A 9,704-nucleotide genomic window follows, 5' to 3' on the forward strand; every position below is an offset into this window, starting at 1 on the left:
CCCTCCTTAATTCCATCACCTATTTCACCCATCTCCCCACCCACCTTCCCTCTGGTAACCATCAGTTTGTTCTATAGAGTTAAGAGTCCGTTTCTTGATTTCTCTCTCTCCCCACCCCCTCTTTTTTTTTCTTCTTTGCTTGTTTGTTTTGCTTCTTAAATTCCACATATGAGCGACATCATACAGTATTTGTCTTTCTCTGGCTGACTTATTTCGCTTAACATTATACTCTCTAGCTGCATCCATGTCATTGCAAATGGCAAGATTTCATTCTTTTTATGGCTGAATAATATTCAATTGTGTGTATATGTATATATATATATATATATATATATATATATATATATATATATACCACATTTCTTTATCCATTCATCAGTAGATGGACACTTGGTCTGCTTCCATATCTTGGCTATTGTAAATAATGTGGCTATAAACATAGGGGTGCATGTATTCCTTTGAATTAGTGTTCTTGTATTCTTTGGGTAAATACCCAATAGTTCAATCTCTGGATCATAGGGTAGTTCTATTTTTAACTTTCTGAGGAATCCCCATACCATTTTCTTGAGTGGCTGCACCAGTTTGCCTTCCTACCAACAGTGTACAAGTGTTCCTTTCTCTCCACATCCTTGTCAACACTTGTTGTTTCTTGTGTTGTTGATTTTAGTCATTCTGACAGGTGTGAGGTGATATCTCCTTGTAGTTTTGATTTGCATTTCCGTGATAATAAGTGTTGTTCAGCACCTTTTCATGAATCTGTTGGCTTTCTGTATGTCTTCTTTGGAGAAATGTCTCTTCATGTCTTCTGCCCATTTTTTAACTGGATTATTTATCTTTCGAATGTTGAGTTTTAGAAATTCTTTATATATTTTGGATACTAACACTTTATTGGATGTTATTTGCAAATATCTCCCATTCTGTAGGTTGCCTTTTAGTTTCGTTGTTTCCTTCACTGTGCAGAAACTTTTTATTTTGATGTAGTCCCAATAGCTTATTTTTGCTTTTATTTCCCTTGCCTCAGGAGACATATCTAGAAAAGTTGCTATGGCCAATGTCAAAGAAGTTCCTGCCTGTGTTCTCTTCTAGGATTCTTATGGTTTCAGGTCTCACATTTATTAAATGATCTTTAATCCATTTTGAATTTATTTTTGTGTATGGTGTAAGAAAGTGGTCCAGTTTCATTCTTTGGCATATTGCTGTCCAGTTTTCCCAACACCATTTGTTGAAGAGACTGTCTTGTTCCCATTAGATATTCCTTCCTGCTTTGTCAAAGATTAACTGACCTTATAATTGTGGATTTATTTCTGGATTTTCTATTCTGTTCTATTGATCCATGTGTCTATTTTTGTGCCAATACCATGCTGTTTTGATTACTACAGCTTTGTATTTAACCTGAAGTCCAGAATTGTGATGTCTCCAGTTTTGCTTTTCTTTTTCAGTATTGCTTTGACTATTTGGGGTCCTTTGTGGTTCCATACAAATTTTAGGATTGTTTGTTCTAGCTCTGTGAAAAATGCTGTTGGTATTTTGATAGGGATTATTAAATGTATAGATTGCTTTGGGTAATATAGACATTTTAACAACATTTGTTCTTCCAATCTATGAGAATGGAATGTCTTTCCATTTCTTTCTGTCATCTTCAGTTCCTTTCATCAGTGTTTTATAATTTTCAGAGTACAGGTCTTTCATCTCTTTAGTTAGGTTTATTCCTAAGAATCTTACTATTTTGGGTACAGTTGTAAATAGGATTGTTTTCTTAATTTCTTTCTGTTGCTTCATTGTTGATGTATAGAAATGCAACAGATTTCTGTATGTTGATTTTGTATCCTGTGACATTACTGAATTTGTTTATCAGTTCTATCAGTTTTTTGGTGGGGTGTTTTAAGTTTTCTACATAGAGTATCATGTCATCTGCAGATAGTGAAAGTTTTACTTCTTCCTTGCCAATTTGGGTGCCTTTTATTTCTTTTCGTTGTCTGATTGCTGTGGCTAGGACTTCCAGTACTGTGTTAAATAACAGTGGTGAGAGTGGACATCCCTGTCTGTTCCTGACCATAGAAGAAAAGCTCTCAGTTTTCCCCCATTGAGGATGATATTATCTGTGAGTTTTTTTGTATATGGTCTTTATTATGTTGAGGTATGTTTCCTCTAAACCTACTTTGTTGAGGGTTTTTTTTTTTAATCATAAATGGATGTTGTACTTTGTCAAATGCTCTTTCTGCATCTATTGAAATGTTCATATGGTTCATATCCTTTCTCTTATTGATGTGATGTATCACTTTGATTGATTGCAAATATGATTTGCAAATATAAATATTTGCAATGCAGGAATAAATCTCTCTTGATCATGGTGAATTTTTTTTAATGTATTGTTGAACTTGGTTTGCTAGTATTTTATTGTGAATTTTTGCATCCATGTTCATCAGGGATATTGGCTTGTAGTTTTCTTTCTTAGTGGAGTCTTTATCTGTTTTTGGTATTGGGGTAATGCTGACCTCATAAAATGAATTTGGAAGTTTTCATTGCCTCTCTATTTTTTGGAATAGTTTAAGAAGAATAAGTATTAACTCTTTACGTCTTTGATAGAATTTTCCTGTGAAGCCATCTGGTCCTGGACTTTTGTTTGTTGGAATTTCTTTGCTTACTGATTCAATTTCTTTGCTGGTTATCAGTCTGTTCAAATTTTCTATTTATTCCTGTTTCAGTTTTGGTAGTTTATATGTTTCTAGGAATTTATCCGTTTCTTCTAGGTTGTCTAATTTTTGGCATATAATTTTCCATAATATTTTCTTATAATTGTTTGTACTTCTGTGGTGTTGGTTGTTATTTCTCCTCTCCCATTTGTGATTTTATTTATTTGAGTCCTTTCTCTTTTTTCCTAATAAGTCTGGCTAGAGGTTTATCAGGTTTATTGATTTTTTTTTGGTCAAAGAACCACCTCCTGTTTTCATTGACCTGTTCTATTGTTTTTTAGTTTCTGTATCCTTTATTTCTGCTCTAATCTTTATTATTTCCTTCCTTCTGCTTGTTTTAGGTTTTGTTTGTTGTTCTTTTTCTAGCTCCTTTAGGTGTAAGGTTAGATTATTTATTTGTGATTTCTCTTGCTTCTTGAGGTAGGCCTGTATTGCTGTATACTTCCCTCTTAGAACGCATTTGCTGCATCCCAGAGGTTTTGGACTGTTGTGTTTTCATTTTCATTTGCTTCCATGTATTTTCTTATTTCTTCTTTTATTTCCTGATTGGCCCTCATTGTTTAGTAGCATGTTATTTAACCTCCATGTATCTGTGGTCTTTCCAGGTTTTTTCTAGCATTTGACTTCCAGTTTCAGAGCCTTATGGTCAGAAAATATGCATGGTATGACTTCGATGTTCTTGAATTTGTTGAGGCTTGTTTTGTGGGATAATATGTGATCTATTCTGGAGGGTGTTCCATTGCACTTGAAAAGAATGTGTATTCTGCTGTTTTAGGATGGAATGTTCTAAATATCTGTTAAATCCACCTGGTCCAGTGTGTCATTCAAAGCCACTGTTTCCTTACTGATTTTCTGTTTAGATGGTCTGTCCTTTGGTGTAAGTGGGGTGTTAAAGTCCCCTACTATCATTGTATTATTCTCAGTTAGTTCTTTTATGTTTTATGTATTTGGGTGCTCCTATGTTGGATGCATAAATATTTACAGTTGTCACATCTTCTTGTTGGATTGTCCCGGTTATGATTATATAGAGTCCTTCTTTGTCTCTTATTACAGTCTTTGTTTTAAGGTCTATTTTGTCCTATATAAGTACTGCTACTCTGGCTTTCTTTTGATCTATTTGCATTATAGATGTTTCCCCATCCCCTCATTTTCAATCTGCAGGTGTTTTTAGGTCTAAAATGAGACTCTTGTAGAGCAATTTGGGCACTTGGGGGGACATTTATCATTTTATTTTCTCTTAGAAAAGTTGGTGTGTGATGTGCAGTTCCTACAAGTGGCCACATGAGGGCAATTGCAGGAAAGCACCAGCTGGCCACAGGTGGCCACAATCACAGGGAGTGAGATGAGCACCCAGCATTGGCCTCTGTAGTGTCTGGAGCCCTCTCTTTCCTGCAGGGGTCTGAGGGCCAACAGGATTGGGGCTTGGATGGTGACAGTTAACCAAGTAGGATGGAAGCAGATAAATCAGTAAACAACTAGTATGGCAGCAGAAGTTGTGCACCTGCTGGATTTCAGCCCTGAGTGTATCTTGTTCTTCTCAGCCTCTTCCCACTGTCTAGGGACCACCAAACCTTCCCTATGTGATATCCAATGAAAGCTGACTAAACATATAGATGACTATATTGATGGCCATTGGAAAATAATCTACCTTCATGCCTGATTGATACTGATAAGGTTTCACCCCAGAACAAATTAGCAAAAGCTTCCTTAGATTCTGCAGAGTGTCTTAGGCATTGATTCTCCACTAGAGGCTTCTGGAAGTTGAATCAACATCTGCCTGAGGTTTGCAGGGTGAGGGGATCTCAGCATGGAGATACACGTTGATTCTGTTGTACAATTTTGGAAGCCCATACAGAGTGATAAATTCAGTTGTGTTTTGCTTGAACCATCTACTACTTATTATTAATGTCCATATTAAAAAATCATGAGATTAAAATAAATAAATAAATAAAATGAGTCTCTTGTAGGCAGCATATGGATGGGTCTTTTCTTTCTTTCTATTTTTTTTTTTTTCTTAGAGAAAGAGAGAGAGCACGAGCCAGGTGGGGAGGGGCAGAAGGAGAAGGGGAGAGAATATTAAGCAGACTCCATGCCCAGCGCAGAGCCTGATGTGTGGCTTGATCTCACCACCCTAAGATCATAACCTGAGCCGAAATCAAGAGTCAGACGCTTAACCAACTGAGCCACCCAGGTGCTCTGGGTCTTGTTCTTTCCTTCTTCTTTTTTTTTAATCCATTCTGTCACCCTATATGTTTTGATTGGAGCATTTACATTCAAAGTAATTATTGATAGGTATGTATTTATTGCCATTTAATTCTTGTTTTGCAGTTGTTTCTGAAGACTTCCTCTGGTCCTTTCTTGTCTTTCTTTCATGTTTTGCTGACAGAAATCATCTTAAAAAAAATCAGTGTCGGGGTGCCTGGGTGGCTCAGTCAGTTGGGTGTCTGACTCTTGATTTCTGTTCAGGCCGTGGAATTGAGCCCCGCGTTGGGCTCCTTGCTCAGCGGGGGGTCTGCTGGAGATTCTCTCTCTCCCTCTGCCCCTCTCCCTGTGCTTGTGTTCTCTCTCTCTCTAAAACAAACAAATCTCTAAAAAAATTAGTGTCACTTTAATGTCTGTCTACACCATAGGACATAAGCTCCACATGAATTGAGGTTTTGCCCATCTTACTGGTTGCTGTATCTTTAATGCCTGAAAGAGGGCTGGGCTCACAGGAAGTGCTTACTTCACATTTGCCGAATGAATAGTGATGAGTGGTCACACACAAAGTACTCACATGCGAATGTCTGTCCTTCCCATTTGGGGAATCTCTACCCCAGCACCTAGTGACTTGCCTTTAGCATACATGTGAATGAAATGAATCAAAGGACCCCTCGCCCACTAGATTATCTGCCTTTTAAGGGGACAGACCAAGTTGTGTGTTTCTGACTCCCCAGCATCTTGAAGAACAACCATTCACAGTGCCTGCTGAATTGAACAGATTCCTTTGAAAGTGTTGTGTTGACAACGTGGGTAATTGAAGAAGAGGGTCTGTCTGGTCTTTCAAATGTGACTTGGTGGAAAAGCTAACACCTGGAGTTCTCGCTCTCAGCTGTGGGTTCCGGATCATGTGGGTGCAAAGGCCACACCTCCCACAGCAGATGTGTTGATGAAAAATGGGGAGAATCCGCCTAAGATGCTGAGTGTCAGAGGAGCGGTACAATATCCTTCTGACACTTGAAAATTGCAAATTGAAAGGTTCCTTCTCACTTGTCAGCTGTCCAGGCCTCCTCTACACAGACGGATTCCAGGCCTTGCCCTCCCAGGCCTGATTTCCCACTGCCTGAGAGCCAGCCCGCTAGTATCTTTGAAATCCACCGTGGGCATAGCAACTCAGGTGTCCTAGGCACTCGGATTTCGGGTGGTTTTATTAGGGACTCTTTTAGTGACAAGTGATTATAAAAAGGGAATATATTGGCTCAAGCACTGAAAAGATGTGGGCTAGAAGTTGCTTCAGGCATGGCTGGATCCAGGGGGCTCTGTTTGTCTCTGCTTAGTTTATTCTTCACATGAGCTCTCCCCAGGGAGCAGCTGTTGAGGGGAAGATGGCCCCTGGGTGCCTCAGAATCATCCCTTTAATTGTCCTAACATCCTACTCACCCCATCCAACAACCCACTTTTCTATTTTTGTTTTGTTTTGTTTTGTTTTTTTAAATAAGCCAGGCATATTCCTGTCTTGGGAAATGTGCACTATGCCTGGAAATCCCTACCTCCTCCTTTCCAGAGCTACATTCTCATTCGCTGACCTCCTACAAGACTCTGCTTGAATCTACCTTCTCGAGGAGGCTGAACCTGATCACCTGATTTAGAAACAGAATCTGTGTCCCCAACATTCCAGTTCTTCTTACTTTGCTCCCCAACCTTAGCAATCACTGCCTTCTAATTTACTCTATATAGTATTTATTTATTGTCTCTACTGCCCCATAGCCCACTAGAATGTCTGTTTTATTCACTGATGTATCCCAAGAATCCAGTTGAGTCCTGTCACATAGAAGTTGCTCAATTTGTTGGATGAATGCATGAAGCAGAAAGAAATAAATTCAACATCCAGACATTAGAAATACAGCAGTGAACAAAACAAACAAACAGAAAAACCCCTCTGTCCCTTTGGATCTCACTTTCTGGTGTGGAAGGCAGACAATAAATGAGATTTTTAAGAAGTACTAAATTTATGGAGTTTCAGGTGGTAATAAGTGCCAGGCAGGCAAACACAGCAGATACCTATCACAGTCAAGATGAGCCCCAGTGCCTGTCATATGCTGAGAACCTACCAAGGATGGAGATGATTCTAGCTCCTTCTGCTGTTTTAATTTTACTCTTTTTGAAACTGAGAGAAGACAAGCACACTGCGAATGACGGTAATAAAGCTTCTCCCAGACTTATTTATAGGTTGTGCTTGCTTTTATTTTCTTCCCCTTCTCGATTTGGGAGCAGGCATGGGCAGCCCCCTGCCAGTCCACGTTCCCCTGACATTTTCCACTCACATGATATAAGTGAAGAAATATGCAGACTGGCTAGGAGCTGGTGGTGGTTGGAAACCCCTCCTGGAGTCTGCTGCGTGTAGGAGAAGCAACCCAAACCAATAAACAGGTATTGACTTGCATTGGCATTACTGTCTTTTTGTATCGACACCAGTATTTTATCAAAACTTGCCTGGGGGGAACATCCATCTTCATATTGACTTCAAATAGAAGATATTACAGGGTGGGTGTTCTATCTACACAGCACAGACCTCTGAATACAAATATAGATGTAAAATCAATATTCCATCATCAAATCATGATCTAGCTTTCAATGTTTTGCAAAAGAACCTCAAGATGAATACTGAAGCACAGTAATAGTTTTGAAATGCAAATTATTTTTTCCATTTTAATAACATCTGGGGGCTTCCATTGGCTATCCTGTGTGGGCAGCAGAAAAAGACCCTCCCCCCATAGGAGGGATATGGGGGAAGAATTTGCAGACCAGAAGGCTGCCGCAGCTTTGCTATTTGTTTGAGAATCAATTGTGGATGCACCCAGAGCCTGTTCATTCATCTACCCCGTGGCCCACATCCAGATCCTCTTTGACCCCTCTATCACTTCTATGTATCCTTCTGCTCACTTCACTATACTTTTGCCTCCAGTGGTCAGCAGGTGCCACTCTTGGGTTCCTAGAACCATTTAAACTATAAGAGCTGAGAGCTGGGAGGAGGCTTGGTGTTTATATGCCCCTGAGATGGCCCTTAGCTGGAGACTGAGGAGTGGGATTAGGAAAGGCCAGCCCCCTTGCTGGTGGGACCACTCAGGAGGAGTGGCTTACACTCCAGAGTTCCCTGGGGAATCAGGTGGAAGTTGCCCCCAGGGGGCTTTGGTTAAGTTTGCCTCTGTGCTTGGCTTTTCCCCTGCCTTGCCTCCTTTTGCTTCCTTTTATTGGTGCCCCTGGGAGGATTTCCATAACACAGCACTTTCACATGAAGCCTTGTCTCCAGGTCTGCTTCTGGGGAATCTGACATAAGACATACCAGTCATTCCACAAACATTTATTGAGCATCTACTACGTATCAGGCACCATGGTCGGAGCTAGAGGCAAAGCAGTGAGGTCCATGTCTCTGTCAATTTCGGTGCTTTAGGTGGGCTAGAAAAAAAGGGACGTTAAACAGTAACTTATGATCTCCCCGGATGGGAAGTCCGAGGGCTCCAGAACTGACTGATACAGCAGCTCACTGGTGTCATTAGGGTCCAGGTTCATGCATCTCTGCTCAGCTGGTATGGGGCTGGCTTCACCCTCAGCTGGGAGTAAGTGGCTGCAGCAGTTCTAGCCGTCACATCTGGACATGACAACATCCAGAGGAAGAAGAGAAACCATCTCTTCTTGTGGCTTTCTTTTAAAGCAAGGACACTTTCCATAGAAGTTCCTACCTGGCCTGAAATGAGTCATATACTCCTTCTTGAGCCCATCACGGTCAAGGGGGTGGAATTACCCTTGGGCCAATCGGTCCACCCTGGGACGTGGGGATTGGGGTGGTTTCTCCTGAGGCCCAGGGGATATTTGAGGGGGTGACCACTGAAAGCAATTGGGGTTCTGTTAAGAAGGAGGAAGGCGGTTGATGCTGAGTGGGGAACTGCCCATTGCTTCCTTCATAACGCTGCTTTCCTGGTTTCCTTCCTGGCACTGCCCTCTGGCTACCATCTGACATTCTCTTATCTGCTTACATGATTTATTCTGTGGTTTTTACTACGTGGTGACTTCCTGAGGACAGCAACCTGTCTGTTCTGCTCACCACTGTGTCCCTATGAATAGCACAATGTCACACACATAATTAAGCTCAATAAATATTTGATAAATAGGCAAATGGTAATAGGGAAGATGAACAAATGGATGGGCAAACAGGTGCAGATTCATGAGAAGACACGAAAGGAAGGCTGGGGTGGAGTTTCCATCCCCTCAAGCGGACAGTGTCCTGTGACGGTGGCAGGGGCGAGGGGACCTCTCCTTGACAATGGAGCCCAAGGATGAAGCAGGAGGGGCCTCCTTCCCGAAGGAGCAGCTTTGGGTGAGAAAGGCCATGGCTCTGATAGTGACTTGCAGTGTGACTTTAGGTGTTGCCCCCTCTGAGTCTCCCTTCTTTCTCAAGAGATATGGGGGGACATGAACACTTTGCTGAGCACCTATTATGTGGAGATGCTGGGGCTGCACTCAGGAAAAACAGGGTGTGAGGCAAGCATTTATGGGGATCTAGGGTGGGGCTCAGGGCCAGGGCCTCACGCTGAGGTGTGAAGGATCAGTGACTGGGGGTAGATATGGGGGAGCAAAGCATTGCAGGCAGACAACAAAGCAGGTTGAGTGGCCGGGCTTGTTTGAGGAAAACAAAGTTGGTGTAGCCTGAACTCGGGGTGGGGTGGGGAGCATGGTGTGAGAGGTGGTAGTGAGGTCAGTGGGGGATGGTCGAGAAGGGTGGCACGGGCCACCGCATGGACTGCTGCCCTCATT

Source organism: Halichoerus grypus, chromosome 15 (assembly GCF_964656455.1).
Source record: "Halichoerus grypus chromosome 15, mHalGry1.hap1.1, whole genome shotgun sequence".
Taxonomy (NCBI): Eukaryota; Metazoa; Chordata; class Mammalia; order Carnivora; family Phocidae; genus Halichoerus; species Halichoerus grypus.